The following is a 12,252-nucleotide window of genomic DNA, read 5'->3' as shown; positions in this document are numbered from 1 at the left end:
ACACAGATATGGCCACACTGGGTGTACTAACGATAGGGAGAAAGAGGCTCACCCCCAGACTTCACCAAATGAGCAAATGGCCTAGTGCTTAGTTGGATATTTGGTTTTTATCCAAAGTTCCCGGAGACCTCAGAAATCATGGGCACATTAAATCATCCATAAGAAAACAGCCACTTGAGCAAAGGTGTGGTAATGGTGGACAATGCGTGATCAAACCACATCCTCATGTTGGAATGGAGATCCACTAACAACTATCTTGTGATTACAGGCCCTGGAGAGAAGCCTGTGGGCATGGTAGCACCAAAGGCCCAGCAAAAAGGTTGGAAAGAGGAAGTGTCAATATTTCACCTTGATTCCATATTACTCTATTGTCAGACACTCAGATATGGCCACAGTGGGTGTACCAACAGTAGCGGGAGAGGGGCTCACCCACAGATTTCACCAAATGAGCCAGATAGACTAGGGCTCAGAAGCCACTGTGCAGTGTTGGGCTAAGGGCACCCAGCCCCAGTACACAGTGAAGATGGCTGATGGCTGGGCAGTGGGTACACATCACAGAACTCAGAAGACCCTGAGCAATGGTGGGTGATGGGAAATTAAGGGTGGGACCCAGAGAAGACTTAGTAGTGGTAGGTGAGGTGTGCTTACCCAGAGGACCCAGAGGAGGATAAGCACTGCTGGTTGATGGGCGCTCACCCAGAGGACAAAAAGGATACTGAGGCATTTTTGGCTGGGGCTACATAGCACAGAACCCAGAGCAGACTGTGTACTCTCAGCTGGATGGTGCTCACCCACAGCACCCTGAGGAGACAGAGATCTGATGTGCAAGGGGCACTCACCTGCAAGACCTGGACAAATAGTACTGGAGGGCCAGTGGCACTCACCACCAAGATTCAGGTGAGAGTGAGCACAGGAGAATAAGGAGTGCTCAACAAGAGGACCCAGATGAGATAGAGCAGTGGTGGGCAATGGGGGCTCACCTACAGACTCAAAACCCTGGGAAACTGTCGGATAGTAACCCTCATCTCAAGTTCTCAGGTACCTAGATAGTGTTGCTTCGTCACTGGTCAGATGAGGACCTCCTTGATGCAGAGAAATTGTTCTTGGCCACAAGTCTCATGGTCCTCTCCAGAAAAGTTGCTTTTGATTCATATTCTTAGACAGCTGCTTCTCTGGTGAAAAGAGTGTGCCCACTTGCATGTCCAGGGAGATCCTTAGCTTAGTTAGATATTTGGTTTTCATCCAATGTTCCCAGAGACCTCAGAAATCATGGGCACATTAAATTATCCATAAGGACCCAGCCACTGGAACAAAGGTGTGCTAATGGTGGACAATGCGGGATTGACTCAGGTCCTCAGTGCTGTTGGAATGGAGATCCACTAACAATTATCTTGTGGTTTCAAGTCATGGAAAGAAGCTTGTGTGCATGGCAGCACCAAAGTGAGGTGGTTGGAAAGAGGAAGTGTCAACATTTTACCAAGATTCTACAGTAGTGTATTCTTGGACACTTAGATATGCTCAGAGGTCACTGAGCAGTGTTGGGCTCAAGGCACCCTATCCCAGTACTCAGTGGAGACTATTGATGGGTGGGCAGTGGGCACACATCACAGAACTCAGAGGACCCTGAGCAATGGTGGGTGACAGGAGATTTAGGATGTAACCCGAAAGACAGAGCACTGCTAGGTGAAGTGTGCACATCCAGAAGGAGGCTTTGCACTGCTGGGTGATGGGTGCTCACCCAGAGGACAAAGAGGACACTGAGGCATTTTTGGAGAGTGCTACATAGAACAGAACCCAGAGTACACTGTGCCCTGTCAGCTGAATGGCACAAACCCACAGGACCCTGAGGAGACAGAGACCTGATGTGCAAAGAACACTCCCCTGGAAGACCTGGAGAAATAGCACTGGAGGGCCAGGGGCACTCACCATCAAATTCAGAAGAGATGAGCACAGGAGAACAATGGTTTCTCAACAAGAGGACCCAGATGAGACTGAAGAATGATGGACAAGCGGGGGCTCTCCAACAGGACCCAGAAGAACCTGAGCAATGGTGAATTTGCAAACGTAAAGGACAGGACCCAGAGCATACTGAGTTTTACAAGGAGAGTAGTCCTCTCCTGGAGGACACAGAAGAGACTGAGGAATGTTTTGAGAGGAGAACATAGCACAGGTCTCAGAGAAGACGGACGACTGTTTGGCAAGTAGCGCTCCCCCAGAATGCTCAGAGGAGACTGAGACAGCTGGGGTAAGGTGTGTTCAGAGAGGAGACCAAGCAATGGTGGCTGAGGGGAGATTCAGAGTTAACTCAGAGAAGACGCATCCCTGTTGGGTGATGCGGCAGTCCTTCCCAGAACTTAGCAGATGAGCCCTGGTGGGAGAAGAGCACTCACCCACAGATTTGAGAGCCCTGGGAAACTGTCAGAGAGTAGCCCTCACCTCAAGTTCTCAGGCACCTCAGGGATGGTGCACAATGTTGCTTTTTCACAGGTCAGAGGAAGTCCTCCTTGATGAGGAGGAATTGTCCTTGGCCACAGGTCACATGGTCCTCTCCAGCAGAATTGCTGTTGATCCACAGTCCTAGACGGCTGCTTCTCTGGTGAAAAGAGTGAGTCCAGTGGCATGTCAGGGAAGATCCAGACCATACTAAGAAATTTGGTTTTCATGCACTGGTCCCCACAGGGACCTTAGGAATACTGGCCAGATTAAATCATTCATAAGAGCTCAGCCACTTGAGCACAGGTGTGGTGATGGTGGACCACGAGTGATTGAAGGAGGTCCTCAGCACTGTTGCAATTGAGATGCACTAACAGTTATCTTGTGGTTTCAGGCATTGGTGAGAAACCACTCTGTAAGGTAGCACCCAAAGGCCAATTGAGGTTGTGGGAAAATGACAGTATGGACAGTTTTTCAAGATTCCATGGTGGTTTTCGCTGGAAACTCAGGTAATCCACAGTTGGTGTATGAATCTTAGCAGGGAAGGGATTCACCCACAAAGACACTAAATGAACCACAAGCCAAAAGCTTAGAGGAGACTGAGCCCTGGTGGGTAAAATGTGCCCACCCCAAATATCCAGAAGACATTGTGAACTTTTGGGAAGGGGTGCTCACCCACAAGGCTCAGTGAACTCTGAGCAATGATGAGTGCAGCAAGCTTAAAGAGAATAAGAATAAGCAGTCTTAGGCGAAGGGCACTCATCCACAAGGCCCGAGGCCACTGAGAAATGGTTGGCTAAGAAACATCACACAGCACCCAGAGAACACCAGAGACTGTTAGGTGAGGGTTGCTCATGCATAAGACCCAGAGGAGACTGAGCACTACTGGATGATGGGCACTCACCCACAGGACTCAGAGGACCCTGAGAAATGGAGGGTGAGGGGAGATTAAGGACAGGATTCCAGAGAATTGAGTACTTTTAAGTCAGGGGTGCTCAGCCACAGTTTCCAAGGGGAGTGAGGAAGGACTGGCTAGGGGAACACAGCACAGGACACAGAGAAGCCTGAGCACTGTTAGGGGAGGGGTGCTCACCTGCAGGACCCAGAGGAGACTGAGCACTGAGGGGAGGGGAGTGCTAACCCAGAGAACCCAGAGGGGACTGAGGATCCTGGCTAGGGCTACTGTTAGGTGAGGGTTGCTCACCCACATTTTGCAGAGCGGACCCAGAACTGCTTGGCAAAGGGCCTGCACCCAGGGGACACAGAGAAGCCTGAGCACTGCTGTGCGAGGGGCACTCACCAGAGAACAAGAATAGCCTCACACTGCTGGGGCAGAGGCAAAACCCCAGAGGACACAGAGGTCCCAGGGGAGACTGAGCACTGCTGGGCAAGTGGCAGTGCCCTGCATGACGCAGGGATAGAGCACCAAACGACAAGGGGCTGACACCCCCACGTTTCAGTGGCGATGGAGAAGTGGTGGGAAATGGGTGATCACCCAGAGGACCCAGAGGAGACTGAGCACTGACTTGTGAGGGGTGCTCCCCCACAGGACTCAGAGCAATGGTGTGTGAGGGGAGATCCGACAATAGAACAGAGAGAAAAGCCTGAGCACTGACTGGCAAGGGGTACTCAGGCACAGGACCCAGAGGAGACCGAGCAATGGGTGGTGGGAGGAGATCTGGAAGAGGACACAGAGAACACTGAGCGCTGGTTGTTGATGGGACACTCACCTGTATACCCAGAGGAGATTGAGCTCTGCTGGGAGAGGGGCGCTCATCCATAGGACTCAAAACATTGGAACCTTTGGAGACTATCACTCACCATGAGTTTTCAGTTACCCAAGTGACGGTGGGACTGTGGTGTGTGTTCTCAGGTTGGAGGAAGTCCTCTGTAATGATGGGAAATTGTCCTGGGTCTTGATCCGCAGGTCCTGGAAGGATGCTTGTTCAGTGAAATGAGAGTGCCCAGTGTTATGTCCAGGAAGATGCTGAGCATAGTTGGATATCTGGTGTTCATCCAGTGTTCCCAGAGACCTCAGAAATCATGAGGATGTTAAATTATCTATAAGAACAAAGTCCCTTGAGCAAAATGTGCTAATGGTGGACAATGCATGATGGAACCAGGTCCTCAGTACTGTTGGAATGGAGATCCACTAACAATTATATTGTGGTTTTAGGCCCCGGAGAGAAGCCTGTGTGCATGGCAGCACCAAAGACCCAGTGAGTTGGTTGGAAAGAGGAAGTGCAACACTTTGCCAAAATTCCAAACTAGTGTATTCTTGGAGACTCAGATATGGCCACAGTTTACTAATGGTAACAGGAGAGAGGTTCACCCACACACTTCACCAAATGAACCCATTGGCCTAGGGCTCAGAGGACACCGAGCAGTGTTGGGCTAAGGGCACCCAGCCCCAGTACACAGAGGAGACTGCTGATGGCTGGGCAGTGAGCACACCACAGAACTCAGAGGACCCTGAGCAATGGTAGGTAATGGGAGATTCAGGATAGGATTTAACAAGAAAGAGCAGTGCTAGACGAGGTGTACTCATCTATAGGACCCAAGGAGGCTGGGCACTGCTGGGTGACAGGCACTCACACAGAGGACAAAAAGGATATGAGGCATTTTTGGCTAGGGCTACATAGCACAGAACCCAGAGTAGACTGTGGACTGTCAGGTGCATGATGCTCCCTCAAAGGACCCAGAGGAGATAGAGACCTGATGTGCAAAGGACACTCACCTTCCTGACCTGGAGAAATAGCACTGGAGGGCCAGGGGCACTCACCACCAAGATTCAGGAGAGAGAGTGAGCACAGGAGAACAAGGAGTGCTCAACAAGATGACCCAGATGAGATTGAGCAATGCTGGGCAAGGGGGCCTCACCCACAGGACCCAGAAGACCCTGAGCAATGGTGAATATGCAAACAAAGGAAAAGACCCAGAGCATACTGAGTTTTATGAGGACAGTAACCCTCTCCCAGAAGACACAGAAGAGACTGAGAAATGTTTTGAGAAGAGAACATAGCACAGGTCCCAGAGAAGACGGAGGAGTGTTTGGCAAGTAGCACTCACCCAGAATACCCAGAGGGGACTGAGCAAGGCTGAGTGAGGTATGTTCATGCACAGGACCTAGAGGAGGCTGAACAATGATCGTTGAGGGGAGATTCAGAGTGAACTCAGAGAAGACTGAGCCCTGTGTGGTAATGCGGCAGTCCTTCACAGAAGTCAGAGCAGATGAGCCCTGGTGGGACAGGAACGCTCAACGCACAGATGCGGAGCCCTGGGAAACTGTCAGAGAGTTGCCCTCACCTCGTGTTCTCAGGTAACTTAGGGATGGTGGACAGGGGTGCTTTTTCAAAAATCAGAGGAAGTCCTCCTGGATCCGGAGAAATTGTCCATGGCCACACATCATATGGTCTGCTCCAGCAGAATTGCATTTGATCCGCAGTACTAGACAGCTGCTTCTCTGGTGAAAAGAGTACGCCCCATGACATGTCGGGAAGATCCAGACCATATTTGGAAATTTGGTTTTCATGCACTGGTCCCCACAGGGACCTTAGGAATACTGGCCATGTTAAATCATTCATAAGAGTCAGCCACTTGAGCACAGGTGTGGTGATGGTGGACCATGAGATATTGAAGCAGGTCCTCAGCGCTGTTGCAAGTGGGATGCACTAACAGTTATCTTGTTATCTTGTGGTTTCAGGCATTGATGAGAAGCCCCTCTGTACAGTAGCACCAAAGGCCAAGCAAGGTTGTGGGAGAGCGACAGTATGGACACTTCTCCAATATTCCATGGTTGTGTTTGCTTTGAAACTCAGGTGAGGCCACAGTTGATGTATGAATCTCATCAGGGAAGGGATTCACCCACAAAGGTCACTAAATAAACCACAAGGCCAAGAGCTCAGAGGAGACTGAGCCCTGGTGGGTAAAATGTGCCCACCCCAAACATCCAGAAGACATTGAGAATTCATGCAAGGAGCGCTCACCCACAAGGCTCAGGGGATCCTGAGCAATGGTGTGTGTAGTGAGATTAAAGAGAGGACCCACAGAAGAATAAACACTCTTAGGCAAAGGACACTCACCACAAGACCCAGAGGAGACTGAGCACTGTTGGGTGAAGGGAACTCACCCACAGGACACAGAGGGCCAACAATGGTATGTGAGGGGAGATTACGACAGGATTTAGAGAGGTCTGAATACTTTCAGGTGAGAGGTGCTTCGACACAAATTCCAAGAAGACGAGGAAGGATTGGCTAGGGGAACACAGCACAGGACACAGAGAAGCCTGAGCACTGTTAGGGGAGGGGTGCTCACCCGCAGGACCCAGAGGAGACTGAGCACTGAGGGGAGGGGAACACTAACCCAGAGAACCCAGAGGAGACTGAGGATCCTGGCTAGGGAAACACAGCAGAGGACAAAAGGAAACTGAGTACTGTTAGGTAAGGGGCGCTCACCCACAGTTCACAGAGCGGACCCAGAACTGCTTGACAAAGGATCTGCATCCAGGGGACACAGAGAAACCTGAGCACTGCTGGGTCAGCGGCAAAACCCAAAAGGACAGAGGTCCCAGGGGAGACTGAGCACTTCTGGGTGAGGGACATTCACCCACAGGACTCAGAGGACCCTGAGCAAAGGTGGGAGAGTGGAGATAAGATAGAACAGAGAGAGAAGCCTGAGTACTGACTGGCGAGGGGCGCTCAGGCTCAGGACCCAGAGGAGATTGCACAATGGATGGTGGGAGAAGATCTGGAAGAGGACAAGGAGAACACTGAGCACTGGTTGTTGATGGGACAGTCACCCATATACCCCAAAGAGCCTGAGCTCTCCAGGGAGAGGGGTGGTCCTCCCACAGAACTCAAACCCTTGGAACCTTTTGGGGACTATTACTCATCCATAGTTTTCAGTTACCCTAGTGATGGTGGGACAGTGGTATGTGTTCCCAGGTTGGAGGAAGTCCTCGGTAATAATGAGAAATTGTCCTGGGCCTTGATCCACTGGTCCTGGAAGGATGCTTGTTCAGTGAAACGAGATTGCCCAGTGGCATGTCCAGGAAGATCCTGAGCATAGTTGGATATTTGGTTTTCATCCAGTGTTTCCAGAGACCTCAGAATCATGGGCACGTTAAATTATCCATAAGAACACAGCCACTTGAGCAAAGGTGTGATAATGGCGGACATTGCATGATCGAACCACATCCTCATGTTGGAATGGAGATCCACTAACAACTATCTTGTGGTTACAGGCCCTGGAGAGAAGCCTGTGGGCATGGTAGCACCAAAGTCCCAGCAAAAAGGGTTGGAAAGTGGTAGGGTCAATATTTCACCTTGATTCCACAGTAGCGTATTCTTGGACACTCAGATATGGCCACAGTGTGTGTACTAACGGTAACGGGAGTGAGGCTCACCCACAGACTTCACCAAATGAGCCAGATAGACTACGGCTCAGAGGACACTGAGCAGTGTTGGGCTGAGAGCACCTAGCCCAAGTACACAGTGAAGACAGCTGATGACTGGGTAGTGGGCGCACATCACAGAACTCAGAAGACCCTGAGAAATGGTGGGTGATGGTAGATTAAGAATGGGACCCAGAGAAGACTGAGCAGTGGTAGGCGAGGTGTGTTTACCCAGAGGACCCAGAGGAGGATGAGCACTGCTGGTTGACTCACCCAGAGGACAAAAAGGATACTGAGGCATTTTGGGCTGGGGCTACAGAACACCCAGAGCAGACTGTGTACTCTCAGCTGGATGGTGCTCACCCACAGCACCCTGAGGAGACAGAGATCTGATGTGCAAGGGGCACTCACCTGCAAGACCTGGACAAATAGTACTGGAGGGCCAGTGGCACTCACCACCAAGATTCAGGTGAGAGTGAGCACAGGAGAATAAGGAGTGCTCAACAAGAGGACCCAGATGAGATAGAGCAGTGGTGGGCAATGGGGGCTCACCTACAGACTCAAAACCCTGGGAAACTGTCGGATAGTAACCCTCATCTCAAGTTCTCAGGTACCTAGATAGTGTTGCTTCGTCACTGGTCAGATGAGGACCTCCTTGATGCAGAGAAATTGTTCTTGGCCACAAGTCTCATGGTCCTCTCCAGAAAAGTTGCTTTTGATTCATATTCTTAGACAGCTGCTTCTCTGGTGAAAAGAGTGTGCCCACTTGCATGTCCAGGGAGATCCTTGGCTTAGTTAGATATTTGGTTTTCATCCAATGTTCCCAGAGACCTCAGAAATCATGGGCACATTAAATTATCCATAAGGACCCAGCCACTGGAACAAAGGTGTGCTAATGGTGGACAATGCGGGATTGACTCAGGTCCTCAGTGCTGTTGGAATGGAGATCCACTAACAATTATCTTGTGGTTTCAAGTCATGGAAAGAAGCTTGTGTGCATGGCAGCACCAAAGTGAGGTGGTTGGAAAGAGGAAGTGTCAACATTTTACCAAGATTCTACAGTAGTGTATTCTTGGACACTTAGATATGCTCAGAGGTCACTGAGCAGTGTTGGGCTCAAGGCACCCTATCCCAGTACTCAGTGGAGACTATTGATGGGTGGGCAGTGGGCACACATCACAGAACTCAGAGGACCCTGAGCAATGGTGGGTGACAGGAGATTTAGGATGTAAACCGAAAGACAGAGCACTGCTAGGTGAAGTGTGCACATCCAGAAGGAGGCTTTGCACTGCTGGGTGATGGGTGCTCACCCAGAGGACAAAGAGGACACTGAGGCATTTTTGGAGAGTGCTACATAGAACAGAACCCAGAGTACACTGTGCCCTGTCAGCTGAATGGCACAAACCCACAGGACCCTGAGGAGACAGAGACCTGATGTGCAAAGAACACTCCCCTGGAAGACCTGGAGAAATAGCACTGGAGGGCCAGGGGCACTCACCATCAAATTCAGAAGAGATGAGCACAGGAGAACAATGGTTTCTCAACAAGAGGACCCAGATGAGACTGAAGAATGATGGACAAGCGGGGGCTCTCCAACAGGACCCAGAAGAACCTGAGCAATGGTGAATTTGCAAACGTAAAGGACAGGACCCAGAGCATACTGAGTTTTACAAGGAGAGTAGTCCTCTCCTGGAGGACACAGAAGAGACTGAGGAATGTTTTGAGAGGAGAACATAGCACAGGTCTCAGAGAAGACGGACGACTGTTTGGCAAGTAGCGCTCCCCCAGAATGCTCAGAGGAGACTGAGACAGCTGGGGTAAGGTGTGTTCAGAGAGGAGACCAAGCAATGGTGGCTGAGGGGAGATTCAGAGTTAACTCAGAGAAGACGCATCCCTGTTGGGTGATGCGGCAGTCCTTCCCAGAACTTAGCAGATGAGCCCTGGTGGGAGAAGAGCACTCACCCACAGATTTGAGAGCCCTGGGAAACTGTCAGAGAGTAGCCCTCACCTCAAGTTCTCAGGCACCTCAGGGATGGTGCACAATGTTGCTTTTTCACAGGTCAGAGGAAGTCCTCCTTGATGAGGAGGAATTGTCCTTGGCCACAGGTCACATGGTCCTCTCCAGCAGAATTGCTGTTGATCCACAGTCCTAGACGGCTGCTTCTCTGGTGAAAAGAGTGAGTCCAGTGGCATGTCAGGGAAGATCCAGACCATACTAAGAAATTTGGTTTTCATGCACTGGTCCCCACAGGGACCTTAGGAATACTGGCCAGATTAAATCATTCATAAGAGCTCAGCCACTTGAGCACAGGTGTGGTGATGGTGGACCACGAGTGATTGAAGGAGGTCCTCAGCACTGTTGCAATTGAGATGCACTAACAGTTATCTTGTGGTTTCAGGCATTGGTGAGAAACCACTCTGTAAGGTAGCACCCAAAGGCCAATTGAGGTTGTGGGAAAATGACAGTATGGACAGTTTTTCAAGATTCCATGGTGGTTTTCGCTGGAAACTCAGGTAATCCACAGTTGGTGTATGAATCTTAGCAGGGAAGGGATTCACCCACAAAGACACTAAATGAACCACAAGCCAAAAGCTTAGAGGAGACTGAGCCCTGGTGGGTAAAATGTGCCCACCCCAAATATCCAGAAGACATTGTGAACTTTTGGGAAGGGGTGCTCACCCACAAGGCTCAGTGAACTCTGAGCAATGATGAGTGCAGCAAGCTTAAAGAGAATAAGAATAAGCAGTCTTAGGCGAAGGGCACTCATCCACAAGGCCCGAGGCCACTGAGAAATGGTTGGCTAAGAAACATCACACAGCACCCAGAGAACACCAGAGACTGTTAGGTGAGGGTTGCTCATGCATAAGACCCAGAGGAGACTGAGCACTACTGGATGATGGGCACTCACCCACAGGACTCAGAGGACCCTGAGAAATGGAGGGTGAGGGGAGATTAAGGACAGGATTCCAGAGAATTGAGTACTTTTAAGTCAGGGGTGCTCAGCCACAGTTTCCAAGGGGAGTGAGGAAGGACTGGCTAGGGGAACACAGCACAGGACACAGAGAAGCCTGAGCACTGTTAGGGGAGGGGTGCTCACCTGCAGGACCCAGAGGAGACTGAGCACTGAGGGGAGGGGAGTGCTAACCCAGAGAACCCAGAGGGGACTGAGGATCCTGGCTAGGGCTACTGTTAGGTGAGGGTTGCTCACCCACATTTTGCAGAGCGGACCCAGAACTGCTTGGCAAAGGGCCTGCACCCAGGGGACACAGAGAAGCCTGAGCACTGCTGTGCGAGGGGCACTCACCAGAGAACAAGAATAGCCTCACACTGCTGGGGCAGAGGCAAAACCCCAGAGGACACAGAGGTCCCAGGGGAGACTGAGCACTGCTGGGCAAGTGGCAGTGCCCTGCATGACGCAGGGATAGAGCACCAAACGACAAGGGGCTGACACCCCCACGTTTCAGTGGCGATGGAGAAGTGGTGGGAAATGGGTGATCACCCAGAGGACCCAGAGGAGACTGAGCACTGACTTGTGAGGGGTGCTCCCCCACAGGACTCAGAGCAATGGTGTGTGAGGGGAGATCCGACAATAGAACAGAGAGAAAAGCCTGAGCACTGACTGGCAAGGGGTACTCAGGCACAGGACCCAGAGGAGACCGAGCAATGGGTGGTGGGAGGAGATCTGGAAGAGGACACAGAGAACACTGAGCGCTGGTTGTTGATGGGACACTCACCTGTATACCCAGAGGAGATTGAGCTCTGCTGGGAGAGGGGCGCTCATCCATAGGACTCAAAACATTGGAACCTTTGGAGACTATCACTCACCATGAGTTTTCAGTTACCCAAGTGACGGTGGGACTGTGGTGTGTGTTCTCAGGTTGGAGGAAGTCCTCTGTAATGATGGGAAATTGTCCTGGGTCTTGATCCGCAGGTCCTGGAAGGATGCTTGTTCAGTGAAATGAGAGTGCCCAGTGTTATGTCCAGGAAGATGCTGAGCATAGTTGGATATCTGGTGTTCATCCAGTGTTCCCAGAGACCTCAGAAATCATGAGGATGTTAAATTATCTATAAGAACAAAGTCCCTTGAGCAAAATGTGCTAATGGTGGACAATGCATGATGGAACCAGGTCCTCAGTACTGTTGGAATGGAGATCCACTAACAATTATATTGTGGTTTTAGGCCCCGGAGAGAAGCCTGTGTGCATGGCAGCACCAAAGACCCAGTGAGTTGGTTGGAAAGAGGAAGTGCAACACTTTGCCAAAATTCCAAACTAGTGTATTCTTGGAGACTCAGATATGGCCACAGTTTACTAATGGTAACAGGAGAGAGGTTCACCCACACACTTCACCAAATGAACCCATTGGCCTAGGGCTCAGAGGACACCGAGCAGTGTTGGGCTAAGGGCACCCAGCCCCAGTACACAGA

Source organism: Urocitellus parryii, chromosome 7, assembly GCF_045843805.1.
Source record: "Urocitellus parryii isolate mUroPar1 chromosome 7, mUroPar1.hap1, whole genome shotgun sequence".
Classification (NCBI taxonomy): Eukaryota; Metazoa; Chordata; class Mammalia; order Rodentia; family Sciuridae; genus Urocitellus; species Urocitellus parryii.
This window is presented reverse-complemented; position numbering follows the sequence as displayed.